This window comes from Anolis carolinensis, chromosome 4 (assembly GCF_035594765.1).
Source record: "Anolis carolinensis isolate JA03-04 chromosome 4, rAnoCar3.1.pri, whole genome shotgun sequence".
NCBI classification, from domain to species: Eukaryota; Metazoa; Chordata; class Lepidosauria; order Squamata; family Dactyloidae; genus Anolis; species Anolis carolinensis.
The window spans coordinates 132,961,443-132,984,205 of record NC_085844.1 but is presented as its reverse complement, the minus strand read 5'-3'; positions in this window follow the sequence as shown (position 1 = coordinate 132,984,205).

Genomic DNA, 22,763 nt, shown 5'->3' with positions numbered 1-22,763 from the left:
GGCCCCTGCCCTATACTTAGACTTAGGGTTACCCTAACTCTGAAACAAAGGTACACAACAACGATCCTAACAATCTTGAACATCTCATCAGCCAAAAGCAGGCCCACAGTTCCCACTGAAATGCTGATAAGTGTATGTTGTTTAAATTGTTCTTCATTTTAAATATTGTGCTACAATATTATACAATATTTAAATATTGTGCTATTTTTTGTACTACAAATAAGACATGTGCAGTCTGTGTAGGAATTTGTTCATGTTTTTTCAAACTATAATCCAGCCCTCCAACAGTCTGAGGTACCATGAACCGGCCCTTAGCTTTAAAAGTTTGAGAACCCCTGCTCTAGTCCATGCCAAGTTTGACTTCCAGTCTAGCTGGACACAAGTATTTTGGCTAAAGAAAGAAAAGTTACAAAACCATCACCGTGAAATGGGGCAGTGGGGGGATTTGCCAGCCTCCATGGTGAATCAGCAGTGTAATCCCATCACCCAACGCCTCGCAATGCAACTTCCCCCAACACTGGCCCCAGTGCTCCCTACTGAACATAGGAAGCCTCATGTTCTGGGAGAAGTGTCATGGGATGCTTACGCCACAGTTCATCCACGGAACCCCATCAGAAGTGAATGTGCATGATGTGATGGGCAGCATGGGATTCTCAACCTATGGGTCCTCAGGTGTTTTGGCCTACAACTCCCAGAAATCCCAGCCAATTTACCAACTGTTAGGATTTCTGGGAATTGAAAGACAAAACTGAAAGGTTGAGAACCACTGCCATAGATGAAGTGTGTTGCAAGCATCCTACAATGCTTGAAAAGACCCATGTGATGAAGTGGAAAGACATGCAGACAAATACCTGGCAAGACACATGCACTGAGCATGCATATAGAAAACCACTTGCATGCCTATGGGATGTAGAATGATAACTGTAGTGAACCTTACCTATTAGGCCGGGAATGAAGCCTGGGTAACAGTGAGTGAGGCAGGCCTCCATTTTGTAGAGGAATGCCAGGCAGCCATCTTGAGTGTGGTTAGAAAGAGGGAGGATCTTAGAGACAGACTCCTAGGATTGGCCAGAGCAGATGGGAGGAGCCAAGTCTTAGAGTGCAGAGAAAAAAAGGAGCTCCGAGGCAGTTCGGTTTTGAGGTTTGGAGAGGAAAGAGCAGTTTGGAGTTTGGAGGGTGTGTGTGAGAGAGAACTGAGAGCTGTGAAACTGACAGTCTAGGTCAGGCAGTTTGGATCTCTTGGGGCAATAACTCAAGGGATTGACTCTCACTACTGGGCTGGTTAATAGAAGGACTCTAGGTTAGAGTTAGTTAACAACCCAGGGGAACTCGTGACTATTCTTAGCAAATAGAGCGAGGGTTTTTGGTGACCAATAGATAGATTGGTTGGTTGGAACTGTTTGAAACTAATGAAGTAATCTGAAACCTACAACTAAGTTAAGCTGAAGAACTTCTGTAACCGTTTACGCTTATGTACCTCTCTGAAGTAATCATTCACCTGTTTTAAGTAAATACATTTTTATTCTATTTTCAACTTTCAAAAGCTTCCACAGTGTATCTTTCCATCAAGAAGCCTTTATAATAGTTCCAGCAATACAACAATAAAATACCACAGAAAAGCCTCATAGTGAACATCAATTTGGGAGCCAGGGGTGGAAACAATGTTGGCAGGGAATGGGAGAAGCTTGCCTCAGACACATTTAACAACAAAAATCCTAAAGACATTTTAGGTTGGTGGCAGCTACCATTTTAAAAGAAAATCTAAAATCAAATGGTATACCCTTGCCTCTCACATACGTGCGCTTGCGTGTGAGTATGTACAGTGGGGTTGTAGTACGTTATAATTGATGGCAGCGGTGTGATAAAAAGATTCCCCCCTGCCTCAAGGAGCCTCTGCTCTTCGTTATATTTGGTGGCAGCGCCGTGATATATTTGGTGTCTCCGCTCTTTCTGTTATAATAACCTATTAGAAACACATAAGATATAGAACAGTAGTCATTTGCCAAACAACATGCATTACTGAACGAAAGTATAAAAATCGTACAAAAAGGTTTGAGAGGACTTACTATCTTTGTGCCTAGCTAACACCATGTGACTCCTCTTTGCGCTGGCTCCGCCCTCCTTCGCCCATGGAGCTGTGCTAGCGTCATCTGATGGGAGCTAGCCGGCTCTGTAGGTGCCCTGGGCTAAAATTGGTGCATACCACCAATGTATGGAGGTCATGGACAAATAGGTATGTACTGAGGAGGAATTGGGGAAATTGGCACCTGCACAACACACAATTGTGCCCCTTTGAGCTATGAAAATTACAATCGAAGTGGGGAACAAAGGACCAACTAGGAATGAAGGAGACAGGAGGAACACGGCCAATGGCTATCTCTTAGGCAGAGCAGTTGTAATGTCCAGCAATAGCTTTGAGGCTGCAATGTGACAAACTAAGGCCTACAGCTGCTATCCAGCTAAGACCTCAATTGCAGAAACAAGCTTGAACAGATCACTAGGACTCAATTTGGGATCTCATCTCCTGCTTTTGCTTTGTTTTGCTTTAATTATATAGTTTTCCTTTGCTTTGCCATAGGACTTTACTGCATTATGCCACCATCCAGTAACATTCATGCAATAAGCAGCAACTTACTGACATAATGACCCTCATTATCATACTATGGCCAGCATCACTTCAACAGTGTGAGGTCCTGCAGCCACACTTACAGATGAGAAATGTCACTCTGGGCTCCAAAAACGCCACTTCTATTATTGTTGTTGTTGTTGTTGTTGTTGTTGTTGTTGTTGTTATTGTATGACACAGCAAACAAGATAGATATGCTGGATTTCATATCACAAAATCACAAGTCGAACACTTCCCAAGTGTCTAGGACTGTGTGATGTATTTTCGGATGATGCGTGCAGATCCCAGTAGGGTGGCCTTTTGCAGTTGTCAGATTGTAATTTTGTCAATGTCTATTGTTTCCAAATGCCGGCTGAGATCTTTTGGCATGGCACCCAGTGTGCCGATCACCACCAGGACCACCTGTACTGGTTTCTGCCAGAGTCTTTGAAGTTCAATCTTGAGGTCCTGATAGCGGCTGAATTTTTCCTGTTGTTTTTTGTCAATGCGACTGTCACCTGGTATGGCGACATCAATGATCCAAACCTTTTTCTTTTCTACAACTGTGAGAGGTCTGGTGTGTTGTGTTCCAGAACTTTGTCAGTCTAGATTCAAAATTATTATTGTTGTTGTTATTATTATTATTATTAGAAACAAAGAAAAGAAATATTCATTAGAAGAAAATAAATATTTATTTTACAGCAGAGAGAGAGGAGGACAAGCCCCCCCCCCCTCCCGGCACCCTGGTACCACTGCTATGCTGGCACAGAAGTGCTTGGGACCAGCAATGGCTGGGAACAGCTTCATAGTGTGGAGGTGGTGGGCCAGCAACAGATATTACATGGCGGTAGTCTTATTTATATGTGCATTGGCCACCTTCGTGCAATAAAGCCCTCACATTATAAAGTTATCTGAACTTTTTTTCTTAGGGCTTTTTTCCTTCCCTGCAACTCTGATCCATGAGGAAGTTGAATTTCTCATTTTCAGAAAATCTGTTCAGAACTTCATGGTGGTGCTTTCAATGGAATAATGGTATTTCTAAAGCTATTCGCAACTGGTCTAGAAGGAGAGATCTTCAGCCTTCTTTGCCAAAGGGGTTCCTAAGACCATCAGAAATATGTATTTTCTGATAGTCTTTGGCGCCCCCCTCTGACACACACCCCTCACGACCCCCCCCAGGGGTCCTGACCTCCAGGTTGAGAAACGCTGGTTTAGATGGACCTTCAAAGAATGGTTAGAGCTAGCATTTCATCCAGGAATTAAAGTCGATGTGGAAGCAGACAGAGCATCCAAGATCAAAATGAACAGTATCCATTAGATTAGTGGTTCTCAACCTGTGGGTCCCCAGGTGCTTTGGCCTACAACTCCCAGAAATTCCATACAGTTTAGGATTTCTGGGAGTTGAAGGCCAAAACAACTGGGGACCCACAGGTTGAGAAGCACTGATATAAATAAAAGTGAAAATATGTATGGATGTATGTGTATATGTACGTATGTTTATAACTCAAAGGCTCCAATATGGCCCAATGGATCTGAGCCAAAATTGGTACACATACCCTTCATTATCCAACTTAAAACACTGCTGGGGCTTAAACTAAAAAATCCATCCCTTTTGATAAATATCCTTTGATAAGGAGGAAGGTGGTAGCCCTTTTGGGCTGACTACCATGTTTGGGGGGGAGGGGATAGCATGAGAAGAGAAGGGCAGAAGATGTTGAGATGGGCTGCCAAGATGCCAAAACCACCATTCTAGGAGTGGGAAACCTGTAAGGTTATGAGAAGGACAAAGGGATAGCACTTGTCCAGCAAAAGCTCCTGCCCCTGAATGGGATCAAGCAGAAGGGTCTCGTTCAGGTCCATGTTTAGCTCTGGGTTCATTGGACCCATTCATAAAATTGTAAATCTAACAATGAGTATTTTTCTAATAAATAGCATGAGAAAATGCATACCAAGGCAACGTCGAGCATATGCGCTAGTATCTTTATAAAATAGCTTGTGTAAAAATAGTAAAATCCTCAGAAAGCCACAGTTGGACATTTCTGTGTATAAAAGCAGCAATACTTTTATAAGCAATACCCTTTTTTAAAAAAAAATAGTATCCATTTACTCATATTCCTGACATCTTTAATATCTACTGTTTATGTTGCTACTAAAAAATAATATTCTGTTGGATATTCTTCCAATTTAAGGAATGCCCTTTGATGAGCAAAAAGATGCTTGGGCTGTCAATCAGAAATATCGATATGATCAGCCCATGCATCTTCTAAGCACCCAAAATCCTTCCAAAATGGAGTGTTGCCGGGTGTTTCACATATTTTGGTACATACTTCAGCCATATTATTGCAAAGCATTATTAAACTGTGCAATAAAGTGTGGGACATTCAGTGTAATGGGCCTTCATATCATCATGCCTGCAGATTGAATAGCAGGTAAATAGTGAGCTAGGGCATCAACAGGAGCTTGTGCTTCAAAATGTTACAATCACAACTTCAACTCTATCCCCTGCCCCAACCAGTAGGAAGAAGTATTTAAAACTATATGTTTTGTTTACAGCAGTAGCTCAAGCTTCTTTAAAGACTAAAAACCAGCTGAGCAGAAATAAGCACTTTGCAACATGCATTATCTCCTGCCATTAGGACCAGCTGGGGATTAGGACCGTGAAAGTAAACCACATAGTCTTTAGCAATGATTCCCAAACTCTTGTTCTCTGGGAGATTTGAACTTCAGCTTCCAGAATCTCTTACCATTGGCCAAAGCGGCTGATGCTGCTGGGAGTTGAAATCTAAAACACCTGGTAAAGCAGAGGAATTTAGAAGTCCTTTCAGACCAGTGATTCCCAGAGTGAGAGAGTGAAAGAAATTATCAATGTAGGATTATAATTATCTAAATCGAGCCTGCACAACCTGTGGCCCTACAGGTGTTTGGGACTCAGATTCCAAGAAGCCCTAACCAGCTTCTCAAATGATGAGGAATTATGGAGACTGAAGTCTGAGAGCTTCGGGTTGTGCATGCCTGATCTAAATGAAGGAGAAAACACAATTTTCAGAAACATTCTGGTGATCCCAAAAGCATAGCCATATTAGTCTGGATAAGTATGCAATGAGATCTTGTGGCAGCTCTGAGGCTGAAGTTCCATCTCTGGAGTTGCCCCAGATACATTACAGAGAGTCCATGTACTGGCATGGAAATGCTATGAAAGAATTCTGCAGTCCATGTGGCCAGTTGGACTGTCCCGTTGGCACCAGTGGCCTGTCTTCCTGGGGGCTACCACTGCTACCACTGTTTCACTGGCCAACAGTTCCCTGGCCAAGCCTTGCTGGCAACATTGATTAAAACAATGGTTCCCAACCTGTGGTCTATGGACCACCAGTGATCCCCAAGAACTAAAATATGATCTGTGGCCTCACTGTGGCCTACACCATTGCAACGAGAGCAACTGGTCTCGCAAAACCCTCTTATAGTGTCAAGGCAATGGAAATGTCGGGAGAGGAGGTTCTGATTACCCACAAAAGCCTCTTGACTGTTGCTTCTCCTCCTCCTCCCTTCCCCTGAGCGTTCCATGTGGTGCCTGGAAGTGGGGATGCCTTGGTGTCTTCGTTTTTAGGTCTGTTCCTGGGGTTGTTTGGGGTGCTGATTCAGAAAATTTATTGGATAGACCACATCAGCTCTAGATTACTAAATATGGTTTTCTGTGGGTGAGCAGATGACAACTATTGGATGGCATATGTTCTGTATCAGAAACTAGAACTGATGTTGTCTATCCAATGTAATTTTCTGAATCACCACCCCAAATAACCAAAGTGAATCTAAAGTTGACCAAAAACTGATTTGTAACCCTTTTGATACTAATGTTGGAGAGAAGTCCCTGGTCAAAGTGGTCCCTGGTCAAAAAAAAATTGGGAACCACTGGATTAAAGGCTTGAAGATACACTTCTACTGCAGAACTGGCCATATATCATGTGGACTATCCACATGGGCTCAAGATGAATACATTTTATCTGGCCCATATCGATATGAGGAGGGTTAGAAAAGTTGGGAGCACAAGATTTTCTAGTTCATCAGATGCATCTGATAAAGTAGTATTAAATCCACAAATGTTTGTGTCACCAACTTCTTTCTCTCAGTGTCAGAGGTTTTACAAGATCCTCTTTCCTGATAATTCTGATCTAATATAGGTTGGGCTGCTGGATACTTCCAAATACAGCATTTTACTGTGAATCCTGGGGGGCAAAGCCATAAATAAACAGGACTTAAACTTTGCTCCTTTAAACTTTGTTCCACACGAGTGCAAAGAAGTGAGATTGCACTCATTGAAGCTCCTCATTAGTAGTTGGTGACTTTTTGGCTCTGGATCTACTCACAGCCTGTCCAGAGTTCTTTTTCTTTTTAGTTCCTGTAGTTTCAATAAGTAATAATTGTGCCTCAGATTAACCTCATTGATTATGATATTTCCACTGCAACTAGGTAACTACGGACCTTGTCATGTGCATCGCCAGAATAGCTGCAGATTGCTGCAGATTGTGTTGATCTCGGCCCCATCTCCAGGGGACATAGGGACCTGTCGCCCCACACTGTTCAGATTTTCTCATAGTTGGAAATGACAAGCTTCTTCATGCCTTATCTAATAATGTTTATCTATGATTCTGTTGCTTACTGTTTCCTGTATATATGTTCTGGTATGCAGCTTCCTTTACTCTGTGATTCTTAAGAAGATATAAAAGGAGCTGTAGACCTCTCTCTCTCTCTCTCTCTCTCTCTCTCTCTCCTTCTCTCTGTCCCTTCCCCCTCCCTCTCTCCTTTTCACTATGTGACCTGTTGACAGCTGTTTTGTTATAAGAGGAATGCCCTGGCTGGATGGCTCAGAGAATTATCTCAAACATATCTGAAACTGGACTGATAAGTTTTGGACCTGTGTATGCTGAACACATGAAGGTTGTGAGTAAACCAAATATGTTATTTTTTATCAAAGTCTACTTCATTTTTGTCTCCTGAGTGCATGATATAAAACAAGTTATTTTATGGAAGAATACAGATATATTTTGGGCACTGAAAAACACTTCTAAAGCTCTGCTGTTTCTATGCACTGGCAAATCTCTGTTTTCCTAACAGATCAAACAGATAACAGGTTATTCAGTCTAACAACTGAAACCATTGCCTTGCATAACTTGCATCCCTGTTGTAGGACACGGCTCTACAAGGGCCGGAAAAATAGTACAGGTCAATAACTGGCTCAGAAAATGGTGTCAAGAGGAGCATTTTGGCTTCCTTGACCATGGTCTACTCTTCCAAGAGGATGGACTACTGGCAAGCGATGGGGTGCATCTCACACAAGTAGGAAAACATCTTTTTGCACACAGACTCACAAACCTCATCAGGCGCACTTTAAACTAGATCCACTGGGGGAGGGGAACAACAGCCTGGCGAACAATATATTACCCACGACCACAGGGAACCGCCGAAAGGCTAAACGGAGGGCTGCACAAACACAGCAAGGACCAAGTACAGAGAGCACAATAATCCCAAATAAACAGTTCGAGAGGAGGTCACAGGGGCTTACATGTCTTTACACTAATGCTCAGAGCATGGGAAATAAGCAAGACGAACTCCAACTCCTAGCACAGCACCACACATACAATGTCATAGGCATCACTGAAACCTGGTGGGATGACTCCCATCACTGGAATTTAACCATTGAGCGCTATAACCTCTTTCACAGAAATAGAACAAAGGGGAGAGGAGGGGGAGTAGCTTTATATGTCAAAAACAGTTACGTTGCAGAAGAAATGCAAGACTGTAATCCGGGAAACCAGCTTGAAAGCATCTGGATAAGAATCAAGGGAACCGGGACTCAAAAAGATCTTGTCGTGGGTGTCTACTACAGACCTCCGAGTCAGGATGAAGGACTTGATGAAGCCTTCTGTCAACAGCTGACCAAACAGGCACAAAGAAGAGATATAGTAGTCATGGGCGATTTCAATTATCCCGATATCTGCTGGAAAACAAACTCAGCCAAGAGTACAAAGTCCAACAAATTCCTCACTTGCCTTGCAGATAATTTTATGGTCCAGAAGGTAGAAGAGGCAACAAGGGGATCAGCAACTCTTGATCTAATCTTAACAAATGTGGAAGACCTGATCAATACAGTTGAAGTGGTTGGTTCCTTAGGGGCAAGTGACCATGTGCTCCTGCAGTTTGCAATACAAAGGAATGCTGAAACTAAGACAAGTCAAACACGCTTTCTGGACTTTAAGAGAGCTGACTTCCAAAAAATGAAGGAATTACTGAGCGGCATTCCATGGACGCCGATATTAAAAAACAAGGGAGTTAAGGATGGATGGGAGTTTTTCAAAAGTGAAATACTCACGGCGCAAATGCAAACAGTGCCAACAAAGAAGAAAAATAAGACAAGTGCAAAGAAGCCAGAATGGATGTCCAAAGAACTTCTAACTGAGCTAAAGCTCAAAAGTGACATGCACAAGAAGTGGAAAAGGGGAGAAATCACCAAAGAAGAATTCAAACGTATAGCCAACACCTGTAGGGAAAAGGTTCGCAAGGCTAAAGCGCAAAATGAGCTCAGGCTTGCCAGGGACATAAAAAACAACAAAAAAGGCTTTTTTGCTTACGTTGGTAGAAAAAGGAAGAAAAAGGAGGCGATAGGGCCATTGCAAGGAGAAGATGGGGTGATGGCGACAGGGGACAGGGAAAAGGCAGAACTGCTCAATACCTTCTTTGCCTCGGTCTTCTCAGAAAAAAAAAGCCATCTTCAACCTCAGCAACACGGAATGGACGAAGGATTGGGGGAAATCCAACCCCAAATAGGGAGACACGTTGTCCAGGAACACCTGGCCTCTCTAAACGAATTCAAGTCCCCAGGGCCAGATCAGCTACACCCAAGAGTACTGAAGGAACTAGCGGAAGTTATTTCAGAACCACTGGCAATTATCTTCGAGAGTTCTTGGAGAACGGGAGAAGTCCCAGCAGATTGGAGGAGGGCGAATGTGGTCCCTATCTTCAAGAAGGGAAAAAAGAACGACCCAAACAATTACCGTCCGGTCAGCCTCACATCAATACCAGGCAAAATTCTGGAAAAGATCATTAAGGAAGTGGTCTGCGAACACTTAGAAACAAATGCGGTCATTGCTAATAGTCAACACGGATTTACCAAAAACAAGTCATGCCAGACTAATCTGATCTCTTTTTTCGATAGAGTTACGAGTTGGGTCGATACAGGGAATGCTGTGGATGTAGCGTACCTGGATTTCAGTAAGGCCTTCGACAAAGTCCCCCACGACCTTCTGGCAAACAAACTAGTAAAATGTGGGCTAGACAAAACTACGGTTAGGTGGATCTGTAATTGGCTAAGCGAACGAACCCAAAGGGTGCTCACCAATGCGTCGTCTTCATCATGGAAAGAAGTGACAAGTGGAGTGCCACAGGGCTCCGTCCTGGGCCCGGTTCTGTTCAACATCTTTATTAACGACTTAGACGAAGGGTTAGAAGGCACGATCATCAAGTTTGCAGACGACACAAAACTGGGAGGGATAGCTAACACTCCAGAAGACAGGAGCAGAATTCAAAACGATCTTGACAGACTAGAGAGATGGGCCAAAACTAACAAAATGAAGTTCAACAGGGACAAATGCAAGATACTTCACTTCGGCAGAAAAAATGGAAATCAAAGATACAGAATGGGGGACGCCTGGCTTGACAGCAGTGTGTGCGAAAAAGACCTTGGAGTCCTCGTGGACAACAAGTTAAACATGAGCCAACAATGTGATGCGGCTGCTAAAAAAGCCAATGGGATTCTGGCCTGCATCAATAGGGGAATAGCGTCTAGATCCAGGGAAGTTATGCTCCCCCTCTATTCTGCCTTGGTCAGACCACACCTGGAATACTGTGTCCAATTTTGGGCACCACAGTTGAAGGGAGATGTTGACAAGCTGGAAAGCGTCCAGAGGAGGGCGACTAAAATGATTAAGGGTCTGGAGAACAAGCCCTATGAGGAGCGGCTTAAAGAGCTGGGCATGTTTAGCCTGCAGAAGAGAAGGCTGAGAGGAGACATGATAGCCATGTACAAATACGTGAAGGGAAGTCATAGGGAAGAGGGAGCAAGCTTGTTTTCTGCTGCCCTGCAGACTAGGACACGGAACAATGGCTTCAAACTACAGGAAAGGAGATTCCACTTGAACATCAGGAAGAACTTCCTCACTGTGAGGGCTGTTCGACAGTGGAACTCTCTCCCCGGGGCCGTGGTGGAGGCTCCTTCCTTGGAGGCTTTTAAGCAGAGGCTGGATGGCCATCTGTCGGGGGTGCTTTGAATGCGATTTCCTGCTTCTTAGCAGGGGGTTGGACTAGATGGCCCATGTGGTCTCTTCCAACTCTACTATTCTATGATTCTATGATTCTATGATTCTATGAACTATATCTGGTTGTATACTCCAAGAGAAGCTTCTACTCTAAAGGGATTTTGGCTCTTCTCTGAAAGATTATGCTTTTCTAAAAGTTATGATGTCCAAAAGTTGTTTTCCAAAATGTTATAAATGCCATTTTCCAAAACTCATCACACGGTTGGGGGGGGGGGAGCATGAAGAAGCCGGCTGTCCTCACTGATGGCCATTGAAAGACGAGAATCCTCCCACTGACTACTGCCCCCAATTGTTTTGGCAACAGTTTTGCCATGAAACTGACATGAAAGTACTTTTCTGATGGGAGCCATCTGGCTCTGAGGCAAGACTGAGAAATACCTATCACCACCGCCAAATTTTGGGCCATGTAAAGAGGTCCTTGGTGTGTGTGAAACAATCTTTATGGCAACTCAGCCAATTATCACCCAGCTGTCTTGATACTGGAGGAAACTTGGTCAGTCATCATAAAGATCCATTTGGTACTTTTGCTCACTATTGGCAGAATTGATTTTAAGAACAAATATGGAAATGTCTTCTTTTTAAAAGCAGAAATGCTCCAAATGCTTTAATACAAACTACAAGGAACACCTCCCCCTCTACTGTGGGAGTAAGGAGGAGGAAATATCCAAGAACATAATAGGAACTACAGTACAAGTATAGCATCACACAACCCTTTGGGATTCTTTTGTTGCAATATAGTCTGAATTTTTTTTAAAAAATCACCACTATGCAAATGGAAATGAATGTTGCTGCTAGTGCTCAGAATCGCTGCTGAATGGTGCAAGACAACAAAAATGTCCTCTGGTTATTTTTTTCCAGGAGAATAACTGCAGTAACAAATACAGCAGCTCACAGCATCTGGAGGAGCCCAATATTTACTCAGTATGTACATTGTTCAGTAGTTAGATAGGTAGCTATAACCACACTACATTATCTGCCTGAACAGATTAAACACTCGGAAACAAGAGAGAAAGAGAAAAAAACATACAGGATTCTGTGGTGGAGGGACTAACAAGAGAGGACAAAACAATAATGATGGATAAAAAATCGTGCTTTTCTGCAGCCTGGCCAATGTACGCTGTGAGCCTCCTCTCCTACATACGAGATTATGGCACAGTACATTTCTCCACATCTTCCTCTGTATTTTTCATGAGCTACAACTCCTCCCCACTGGCTGGCACTCAGTGTTGCAAGAATACTGCTCATATGAAATGGAAGGATTGTGGTAGCGTTAGCAGTTCGAAAACATGCAAATGTGAGTAGATCAATAGGTACCGCTCCCACGGGAAGGTAACGGCACTCAATGCAGTCATGCTGACCACATGACCTTGGAGGCGGCTATGGACAACGCTGGCTCTTCGGCTTAGAAATGGAAATGAGCACCAACTCCCAGAGTCAGACATGACTACACTTAATGTCAGGAGAAAACCTTTACCTAATTTCCTAGGATAGATTCCTCCAGCTTTTCTAATCACAATATTAAGGGTTGGGTTCTTAAAAGTAATATTGTGAAGGCACAATTCCAGACAACCCCAGTGAATGATAGCTTATAAACCAGAGAAGAAGCATAAAGGTTTTCTGGTAAGCCGGCACTAAAAAATAATGTGTGCTCTTGTGTATTTTTAAAATTATCTTTTATTTGATGTCTGCTTCGTTGGTCTTCCTGCCCCATTTTTGCTGTTGACCTTCCAAAGCTGTTGGCAACCTGCTTAAAGAAAATGTTCCTGCATGGGTTTTTTTTTTAATGGTTAATCTGATATGTTTGTATTTTTGGTCCTTCTTTGTGACCCCAAAGTAAGTGGCAGGTGGAGGTATGGTGTATCCCATCCTTCCTGCTTCCACGGTCCATTTTTGTGCCATCCTATATGATAAATGACTGACCTACGAAGCAGTTGGGGAAGCAGTTAAACTTCTAAGAACTTAGCATGCTGTCGCAGAGAAGCTGGTGTGCATGTTTTCCAGCTGTGCCTTGATCTAGCTCAAGGCTGTGTCCTGAGTTTTTGAGAAACAGATGGCAGCAGCATACATGAACAAAAGATATAAGTAGAAATATCTACCCTGGGCTGAAAACAACCAAGCTGCCTATGGCTTCATTTCTAAGTATCTCTGGAAAGCAGCCCGAGACATAAGAACCTGCGCCTGGTCACTGAGAATGTGGGCCTTTTGCCTAGAGGTCTAGAGGTCTTTTAATATCACTCTCACTGTAGGACTTTCCACACCACTCCCAGACAAGTCTGAGTGAATGGGTATGAGTAGGGATGCTGAGGCCTTGGGCAGCGGGGTTATTTTGAGTCCCATCTGGGGACTTCATCACAAGGTGTTGGAGAAAATGAGGGAAAGCAAGGGAAAGGGTGGAGTTTGGTGGGGATCTGTCTTTAAAAAAGGGTTAGAACAGGCATGGGAAAACTTCAGCCCTCCAGGTGTTTTGGACTTCAACTCCCACAATCCCTAACAGCCTATCAGCCTTAACCATCCACTTAATTCATATCACATGGGCAGGCAATAACTTTTCCCATTTCAGGGATAGCAACACTCTTTATAAAAGGCATCTTTTAAGGCAGCACTGCCTTCAAAACCCTTCCACTGAAGCAGATTTGAGGCATCTTTCTTAAGGTGGCACTTTCCATGAGGTTGTTTCCACTCAAGACCCTTCCACTGAAACAGAGTTCAGCACCTTTCCCTGGGGTCATTTGTACTGAGGTTTCCTCCCATTGTCCCTCCAGGATTTCGATTATTTATCTTTTTATATATATCACCCCAGGAAGTGGTTTTAAATTAACCCTCATCTTTCCCAGAGCTTTAGCATTGGTGATCTGGGGAAATGGGCATTTCGGCTCTTCCCACACCTAGTGTCATCGTTTTATTTACAAGCAGGCAACAGGGATTAACATCACATGGGGAAATTGGCCATTTTGCTTGTCTCTAGGCGGGGAATTTAAAAATAACTCAGTTTCAAACTAACTTAGGAATTATTGGAAAAACCAACAATTTAGAAATGGCAAAATACCTCAACCCCACCATTGACGCTTGTGTCGTGTGAATGGTACTGTGGGTTGCCATTTCTTAGAAGTGTAGAAATGCTGATTTTACTGTCTGTGATGAAATCATGGGTCTGTTATATGGAGTAATAACCGTTCAGTTGCTGTGAGTTTTCCGGGCTGTATGGCCACGTTCCAGATGTTTCACCCACATCTATGGCAGGTATCCTCAGAGGTTGTGAGGACCACCTCAACAGCATCCTCCCAAACATCCAATTCACCATGGAAAAAGAAAACGAAGGAAAACTGCAATTTCTAGATGTCCTAGTCATCTGCAAACCCAAACAACAATTGGGCCACACAGTTTACAGAAAACCTACACACACGGATAGATACCTTCATAAAAACTCCAACCATCACCCAGATCAAAAAAGAAGCACAGTGGAAGCCCTGACAGTTTGTGCAAAAGGAATCTGCGAACCCCACCTCCTCCAAGGTGAACTGAACCACCTAAACTGGGCTCTACAGTCCAATGGATATTCCACCACAGACACCAGGAGAGCTGCAAGGCCAAGAATAAGCCATGAGAGTAAAGACAAAGATCCACCCAGAGGAAATGTGTTCTTACCATACATTAAGGGAACCACTGACTGCATAGGGAAGCTGATGAAGAAACACGACCTACAAACTATCTACAGACCCACTAAGAAAATCCAACAAATGCTATGTTCATCAAAGGACAAGAGGGATCCTCTCAGGAGTCTACCTTATACTGTGCAGCTGTGGACAAGTCTACATAGGGACCAGCAGACACAGAATTGCCCAGACACAAACATGAAAGGCACTGCAGACTAACTCAACCAGAGAAGTCAGCCATAGCAAAGCACTTGATGACACGGACATGACATATTATTTGAGAACACGGAAATGTTGGGTCACTCTAACAACCACCATATCAGACTACACAGAGAAGCCATTGAAATCCACAAGCATGTGGACAATTTCAACAGAAAGGAAGAAAACATGAAAATGAACAAAATCAGGCTACCAGTATTTAAAAACTCCAAAATCAGAACAATAAATAAGGATCAGCACTCTGAAAACAGAAGAATTCCAGACAAGAATCAATCAGGGGCCTCCCAACAAAGGAGTCCTTGAGGTAGGAATCAGCCAGGCCTTGAAGCTGCAATGCCATTAAATGCTAATCAAGGTGATTAATTACAATATTCACACTCACCTCCAACAGGCAAAAGATCTTTCTCCCACCCAGAACCTTCCACAGATGTATAAACCTCCCTTGCTTAGTTTCCAATATATCTCACAACCTCTTAGGATGCCTGCCATAGATGTGGGCAAAACGTCAGGAGAGGATGCTTCTGGAACTTGGCCATACTGCCCGGAAAACTCAGAGCAACCCAGTGATTCTGGCCATGAAAGCCTTCGAAAACACATAATAGCCATTCCTTTGACCATGTTGGAAGTCTGATTTTTTTTTTCGTGTCAGGAGCAATTGGAGTTGCTTCTGGAGTGAGAGAATTGGCCGTCTGCAAGGACGTTGCCCAGGGGACACCCAGATGTTTTTACTATCCTTGTGGGAGGCTTCTCTCATGTCCCCGCATGGAGCTGGAGCTGACAGAGGGAGCTCATCTGCACTCTCCCCGGGTGGGATTCGAACCTGGCAGCCTTCAGGTCAGCAACCCAACCTTCAAGTCACAAGGCTTTTATCCCCTAGGCCACCGGAGGCTCCGGAAGTCTTATGAAAGAGAAGAATGGTACTTATTAGCATCACCGCCTGGCCCAATTGCCTGCTCAGGCTGAAACAATTCTGTTATATGCTGCTTTGTCTCATGATGAAGATGGGGTGCGGGACAAGCAAGAGAGTCTTAGCATGCCACACTCTGGGGCTGTTCCTGCAGAGGATTTGGAATCACCAGAAGCTCCCTTCCTGCCACTGAATGAGGTGTGAACAGCCTCATTCTTCAGTGGTAGAAACACAAGACTTTTCTAGTTAGAAAGGGAGAAAGCAAGCCTTCGACAACACGGAGAAAGCAAGGTTTGAATCTGGCTAGGCAGGCCTTATGTCATAGATATATTCTGCCTCTGGCAAGCTATAATATTTGGGGTGGGGTGAGTGTTAAAAAAGGTTTTGATTTCAGACTCTGTTGAGCTACAAATATTGATCTAAGCTAGGGAAGGAAGGCAGAACAATACAATCACAACCTTTAAAAAAAACTTCCTCCCTTTCTCATGCATATTCCAGGGCAGGATCCTATGTTCAGTTGTCACTGCCAGAAATGACTGCCTCCCACCTTGTATAGGGCAGTAGAGGGGCCCTGCAGTTTGCCCTACTAAGCTGCGCAGCCGCCGTTCTCTTTAGGTGGAACAGATGCCCACCCGACTGGCAGTCAGCAGGGACCTCCCCCTCCCTGACTCCTCCAGGAATGCAGACTGCAAAGGGATTCCGCCATAGCACTAAGAAGCAAAGGCCTGGCAGCACGTCTAACACTTAGAGAATTAGCTCTGCATCATTTGGCGTTTTCTGCTCTACTAATTTTTGCTCCATTCCTGGAATGTGGCTTTTTAATGTTGCACTTTAAAGAACCAAGCATCCCAGCAATACACATTTTGGAAGGAGATATTTATGAAGGAGGAGAAAACAAATCACACTCTGCTTCTCTTCGCTGTCACTGAAAGAGATGACTTCTCCTAAATGTAAGAAGAGAGAAATATTAGATGCTACATAGATTGGTGTGAAAGGAAGGCATCTACTAACAAACATTAGAGATCCAAAGAATATTAGTATGGTAGAGTCTCACTTATCCAACGTACTGGATTATCCAACGCATTTTTGTAGTCAATGTTTTCAATACATCGTGCTATTTTGGTGCTAAATTCATAAATACAGTAATTACTACATAGCATTACTGTGTATTGAACTACTTTTTCTGTCAGATTTATTGTATAACATGATGTTTTGGTGCATAATTTGTAAAATCATAACCTAATTTGATGTTTAATAGGCTTTTCCGTAATCCCTCCTTATTATCCAACATATTTGCTTATCCAACATTCTGCCAGCCCGTTTATGTTGGATAAGTGAGACTCTACTGTAGTAGGATTTTCACCGTGAACCAGATAAAATGTAAACAGGTGGCACTATGTATGTACTGTCAAGGTTCAAGGGCAGCTAATGTTGCAAGTAGGGTTGTGCATTCAGGGTAAACCCTGATCCGTTTCATGGCCCAGCTTTCAGTGGGGGCCCTGATCCATTTTTGGGAACTTCCCAAAATCGGGATGGCAGATTTCACTTTCAGGTGCCGAAAGATTGGTTTTCTATCAGCACATTATGGGGGAGGGGGCTTCCCACACAGGATCCCGTTCCCAGTGCATGCTTTAAGGAGGCTTCTTCTTACCTGTTGTTTTTACTCTAGAGGAGACGCTCGGCTTCAGGTCCTGGCAGGCGTGGGGACTCTTGCATGCCACACATGCATTCTGTTTGGAAAAAGTGTGTGTGGTGTGCAGGACCAGGGCCTAAAGCTGAGCGCCTCTTACTCTGTGATGCCAAAAAGCAAGCCAGGAGCCAGGACTCATTCCTGCTTGCTTTCATGTCGAGCTAATTTCCGTAGTGGGAGGGGTCTTTCTGTTCTATGCTTCCGAAGAAACAAAAGAAACAAAGGAAACGGGAGAAACGAATTCCGCACACAACTCTAGCTGTGAGTGGGTTTTATTCTGTCTCAATTTTTCTGAAGTCTCAGAGGAAATTTTCTAATAAAATCTCTCTCTCTTTCCCTTTGAATGAATGAAATGTTTCTTAAAGTTTTGTTACAGCTAATATGCAATGTTACCAATCTTCTTAACCCAAATCAAAGATTGTTAAGTTAGGACAAAGACGTTGCTTTGTTCCTCTAGAAACATTTGTGTAAAAGTATTTTGTTTCTTTTCTCATGCTGCTAACTGGAATAAATCCTGCTGCTACTCTAACATCAAATTAGAGTTCTGGTTTCCTGAGGAGGGCTCCAGCCAGAACTTAATAGGAACAAAGCACAATCCTGAGACACAAGACCTGGTTAGCCGTCCAAGTATTAACAGGTTTTTCAGCTCTTTCTCCCACGCTGAGCCTGCTATTTGTTTTATGCTGTGTTTTGTGGGGTGAGGCCAAATAAACCTGTGCTCAGGTCTTGAAAGGAAGATTTACATTGTTTTGTCACAGCAGTTATTTGGATGGGACCTTGACAAATAGGAAGTAAGACAATGCATATAATGGCAATATATATAAAGGACTCTGAACAATTTCCTGTAAGTACTCGTTCCCTTTGTTTCCAGGAGCTCTTGCTTCATCACTCTGAACAGGCAGCTTCTGTAGCCGGAGCTGTTGCTAAGAAACACAAGTTCTTCCTAAGCATGTGTTTCTCGCTACCAATCCTGTCACCACAAATAGGCTAAAATAGACTGGAGATTTGAATTTTTATTATTAAATCTACAAATCTTGATGTACCTACTAGGTCATTGTGCATGATCACACGTCTACCTTGGAGAGACTTCCACCTTGGTTCATATATCAAATGGACAATGTACTGGGAATCTCACATCAGAACAATATATTTTATGTGTGGCCAAGACCCAAAAATAACATATAAAATAGCTCTGTGTTTAAGAAAAACAATACGTTTGAGAACCACATATGTGGGACTGATCAGGGTACATTGTAAGGGTGATAAGGAAATATGATGTATATATTCAGTTTTATCATATTTATTTACTGTATTGTTATAAGTGTCTTTTTTAAACTTTTTATATAGAGTATAATCAAGTCCTATCACGCCTTGATGTTTGATATTGTGATATGGCTTAAGCGCTAATCAATAAAATATATTCTATTCTATTAGGTCATTGTGCATGATCACACTTAATACACATGCTCTTTTGAGAAATCCCTGTCTCTCTTTCAAAGTCACTTTAATAGTCTCTTTATTTGTTTCTTGTGTCTTCCATTTTTAGCTCTTCTGACTGCAGTGTACAAAGAAACCAATAGCAGGAAAACCACATCTGAATGGTGCACTTTAAGGGAAAAAAATAACTTCACAGCATCTAGAGATGTGTCTGTTTTATGCATGAGCTCAATTAGATGCTCTCAGTTAAATGCTCTCTAGTTTTTGCATTTGAGGCATATTTTTCTCCACAGGAATGTGCAGATGGTCCACTGTTGTTCCAGAGTAAAATTCCAGGATGCCAATATCCTGGAAGAGCCAATCAATTAGAAAACTGGCACAGCACAAGGTATCCACTCGGAAAAGAGCCACCATTGGACATGACCAGAGCATGTGAACAATGGAAGCATCTTCATTTCCATATATCAAACTGCTGGGTTCCACCAATTGCTGAGGTGCCCAAAATATTTAGAATCAAAATTGCTCACCTTTCAAGGTAGCCAACAAAACCCACATTATGATTGTTGTTTATTTGTTCAGTCGCTTCCGACTTCGTGACCTCATGGACCAGCCCACGCCAGAGCTCCCGGTTGACCATTGCCACCCCCCAGCTTCTTCAAGGTCAAGCCAGTCCCTTCAAGGATAACATCCATCCATCTTGCCCTTGGTCGGCGTCTCTTCCTTTTTCCTTCCATTTTCCCTAGCATCATTCTCTTCTCTAAACTTTCCTGTCTTCTCATTATGTGGCCAAAGTGCTTCATCTTTGCCTCTAATATCCTTCCCTCCAGTGAGCAGCCGGGCACTATTTCCTGGAGGACGGACTGGTTGGATCTTCTTGCGGTCCAAGGCACTCTCCGAATTTTCCTCCAACATCACAGTTCAAAAACGTCTATCTTCCTTCGCTCAGCCTTCCTTATGGTCCAACTCTCACATCCATAGGTTACTATGGGGAATACCATTGCTTTCACTATGCAGACCTTCGTTGCCAGTGTGATGTCTCTACTCTTCACTATTTTTATCGAGGTTAGTCATTGCTCTCCTCTCCACATTAAGAGACTCTTAAGTAATCTTCAATTGGTGGGCTATAAATGTGTCAAGATAGCCATCTATCAAGTTATCTCTTTAGAAACATGGCAAAAGCTGAAAGACTTCCAACCTTACATAGGAAAGCTATGTAAGTGTGCTACTACTCATTTCCACCAAAAGCCAAGAAAGCAGCCCAAAACCTGAACCAGTGTCTGTTAGCTATTGTGGACTGGATGAGGACAAACAAATTGAAATTGAATCCAGACAAGACAGAGATCATCCTGGTCAGTCGGAAGGCAGATCAGGGTATAGGGTGGCAATAGGGTATAGGGTGGATTCTAATCTTGGACATGCTTAAAATTTTATATAATGTGATTTTATTTTGTAATGGTATCTGTTTTATATGAATTGTTGTTTTGTAGATTGTTTTATATGAATTGTTGTTTTGTAGATTGTTTTATATGAATTGTTGTTTTTACATTGTTTTTAGGCATTGAATTTTTGCCTATTTATTGTAAGCTGCTTTGAGTCCCCTCGAGGAGAAAGGCGGGGTAAAAATGATGTAAATAAATAAAACAAATAAATAAAAACCTGTGCTGGATGGGGTCACACTCCCCCTGAAGACACAGGTCCACAGTCTGGGGGTCTTCCTGGACCAATCGCTAAGCCTGGAAGCCCAGGTGTCAGCGGTGGCCAAGAGGACCTTCGCACAATAAAACTTGTGTGCCAGCTGCGACTGTACCTTGAGAGGCCTGTCTTGGCCATTGTGGCCCATGCCTTGATTTCATCCCATTTAGACTATTGTAATGGGTTCTACATGGGACTGCCCCTGGAGAGTGTCCAGAAACTTCAGTTAGTTCGGAGATCTGCAGCCAGAGAGTGTACTTCCCCCTGCTAAAGCACCTATACTAGCTGCCAATTCTTTTCCAGGCCCAATTCAATGTGCTGGTTTTGACCTTTAAAGCCCTAAAAGGTCCAGGTTCTACTTACCTATCTGACCACATCTCACACCAGCCTGGCCGAATGCTAAAATCTTCTGGCAAGGCCCTCCTCACGTTGCCGCCACTACAGCAAATGCGGTTGGCGGCAACGAAAGAGAGGACCTTCTCAGTAGACACCCCAACCCTTTGGAATACCCTTCCCAAGGAGGTTAGAACAGCCCCCTCCCTGTCATCTTTGAAAAGACCTTCCTGTTTACAAAAGCTTTTAATGAAGACAGTGAGTCGTGCTAAGTTCACCATCTGTTTTGTTGAGTTCCCACAATAATCACAACAATTGTAATTGATAAATGTTTTTAAATATGTTTATTTCTCATTGTAAATTTGATTTTATAGATTATTGTTATATGTGTGTGTGATTATTTGTATTGTCTTTATAGTGTTGTGAGCCACTTTGGGCCACGTTTAAGGAAAACAGCGAGATACAAATAACAATTATTATTATTATTATTATTATTATTATTTTATGACACAGCAAACAAGATATATATGCTGGATTTCATATCACCTTTGCTGTGTCATAATATTATAATAATAATAATAATAATAATAATAATAATAATAATAATAATAATAATAATTTTTATTACAAATAAAAATTATTATTATTATTATTATTATTACTACTACGACTACTACTACTACTATTAGAGCTAGATGTTCAGGCACTCAATAAAAACAAACTGCTCAAGAGTCTGAAACCCCACAAAACCACAAGTTTAAAGGCATCTTGTTGCAGTACCCATACATTTTTCAGAGCAAACTGGATTCATTTTAAGAGACATGAGGCACCACAAATGGCTTTCTTCGTCTCTATCACACCCACAGTTTGGAATATCACAATTTTAGGCCATTTGTAGTCATACTGGTACAATCCCAATATAAATGGAAATGATGGGGGAAAACTCTCACAATAGTTCCTAGAATTCTTGACCCCATGCCCTCTTCCTTTGAGACTGTTGTCCCATTGCGAACAGTAAACTTTCCTTGCTAGTAGGGGTACAATTTGTTGTTCTTGCATTTTGTTGTGTGTCATTATGCTGTTTAATATGCTCCCTTAATTATAAAGTTGACCTTTAGGATTATTTTCCATCTTATATTATAGGAAGAATCCCTAGAGTCTGCCTCTAAGTTTGCCTCTGAGCCTAGAGAGTATCCCGGAGGGAGCATGCTGTATTGAAAATAAAAGTGTTTTTAAATAAAATGTATGCTTCTGGCCACTGCTATTAAAGATGGCATTGGAGAAGCTGTTTTGTCTCTCCACTTGGGTTCTCTTTCTTGTCCTCGTTCTCCTCTTCCCTTCCCACCACTTGGCTAAACATCTTCACTTCTGATCTTTCTGTCTCATTCTCACACATCCTTTTTTGTCTTTTTTCTACTACAACTCCAGGCTAAATGTTTTCTTCTTTCACACACACACACACTTTCTCTCTTCCTCTTCCCTTAGAATCATAGAGTTAGAAGAGACCACATGGGTCATCCAGTCCAACCCCCTGTCAATAGGCAGGAAAATCGCATTCAAAGCACTTCTGACAGATGGCCATCCAGCCTCTGCTTAAAAGCCTCCAAAGAAGGGGCCTCTACCACACTCTGGGGCAGAAGAGTTCCACTGCTGAACAGCTCTCACAGTGAGGAAGTTCTTCCTAATGTTCAGGTGGAATCTCCTTTCCTATTGTTTGAAGCCATTGTTCCACGTCCTAGTCTCCAGGGCAGCACAAAACAAGCTTGCTTCCTCCTCCTATGGCTTCCCCTCACATATTTATATCATGTCTCCTCACAGCCTTATCTTCTGCAGACTAAACATGCCCAGATCTTTAAGCCGC